Source organism: Macaca mulatta, chromosome 7 (genome assembly GCF_049350105.2).
Source record: "Macaca mulatta isolate MMU2019108-1 chromosome 7, T2T-MMU8v2.0, whole genome shotgun sequence".
In the NCBI taxonomy this organism is placed as follows: Eukaryota; Metazoa; Chordata; class Mammalia; order Primates; family Cercopithecidae; genus Macaca; species Macaca mulatta.
The window spans coordinates 120990074-120991682 of record NC_133412.1 but is presented as its reverse complement, the minus strand read 5'-3'; the positions used below and the strand labels follow the sequence as shown (position 1 = coordinate 120991682).

The 1609-nt window shown below is 41.3% G+C and overlaps 1 non-coding gene across 1 annotated transcript; it reads left to right on the top strand.

The window, feature by feature from the left end:
• The first annotated feature begins 1294 nt into the window (after positions 1–1294).
• On the top strand, positions 1295–1375 carry TRNAN-GUU (transfer RNA asparagine (anticodon GUU)). The gene has a single exon. It is a non-coding gene; the product is annotated as a tRNA-Asn (tRNA).
• The last annotated feature ends 234 nt before the right edge of the window (positions 1376–1609 follow it).

Here is a 1609-nt window from a genome sequence, read left to right as displayed (position 1 = left end):
CTGGGATTACAGGCGTGAGCCACCGCACTCAGCCATAAAGTTACTTTTTAACAGTCACAATATAATACAATTTTACACCCACCAGAGAGAAAATATTAAAAAGTCTAACAATACTAAGTGCAAGGATGTGGAACAATTGCTGGCATAATGTAATTTGATATGATAACTTTGGAAAATGATTTGACATTATCTGGTAGAAGTAAAAGATGTGTATATCTAATTATCGGGGGTACCCGCTCCCGATAACGTAGATTCTTTTCTATTTCCTAGGCTTCTCGGCTGGTTTGAGAAATAAAGGGAAAGAGCACAAGAGAGAGAAATTTAAAGCTGGGTGTCGGGGGCGGGGGGAGCTGGGGGGAGACATCACACATTGGCAGGTTCCATGATGCTCCGCGAGCCATAAAACCAGCAAGATTTTATTAGCGATTTTCAAAAGGGGAGGGAGTGCACGAATAGGGTGTGGGTCACAGAGATCACATACTTCACAAGGTAATAAAATATCACAAAGCAAATGGAGGCAGGGCAAGATCACAGGACCACAGGATGGGGCGAAATTAAAATTGCTAATGAAGTTTCAGGCACACATTGTCATTGATAACATCTTATCAGGAAACAGGGTTTGAGAGCAGACAACCTGTCTGACTAAAATTTATTAGGCAGGAATTTCTTCATCCTAATAAGCCTGGGAGCGCTACAGGAGACTGGGGTTTATTTCATCCCTTTGGCTTCCACCACAAAAGGCGGTCGCCTTAAGGGGGCCATCTATAGACCCACCCTCAGGGTGCATTCTCTTTCTCAGGGATGTTCCTTGCTGAGAAAAAGAATTCAGAATATTTCTCCTATTTGCATTTGAAAGAAGAGAAATATGGCTCTATTCCATCTGGCTCACCGGCAGTCAGTTCAAGGTTACCTCCCGTGTTCTCCAAACATCGCTGTTACCCTGTTCTCTTTTCCAAGATGCCCAGATTTCATATTGTTCAAACACACATGCTCTACAATTTGTGCAGTTAACACAATCATCACGGGGTCCTGAGGCGACATATATCCTCCTCAGTTTACAAAGAAGATGATGGGATTAAGAGAGTAAAGACAAGACAGGCATAGGAAATCACAAGGGTATTGATTGGGGAAGTGATAAGTGTCCATGAAATCTTCACAATTTATGTTCACAGATTGCAGTAAAGACAGGCGTAAGAAATTATAAAAGTATTAATTTGGGGAACTAATAAATCTCCATGAAATCTTCACAATTTCTGTTCTTCTGTGGCAGCTTCAGCTGCTCCCTTAGTTCGGGGTCCCTGACTTCCTGCTCAGTCGGTAGAGCATGAGACTGTTAATCTCAAGGTCGTGGGTTCGAGCCCCACATTGGGCGACAGATATTGGGAGAACCTGCTCCTGATGGTTAACTGATGATTAATGTGATTTATGACACCATAAATCAACTCCTGGAATAAATCCTTGAGAAACTGTTGCACACATATATATGTATAAGGAGAAATTATAGTAATGTTCATCATAGCCTGATTTTTCTTAGCAACACCTGAAAACAACCAATATGTTTTCTGAATGGAGAGCAATTAACTATGTGTTTAAATATTTGTAAACCACT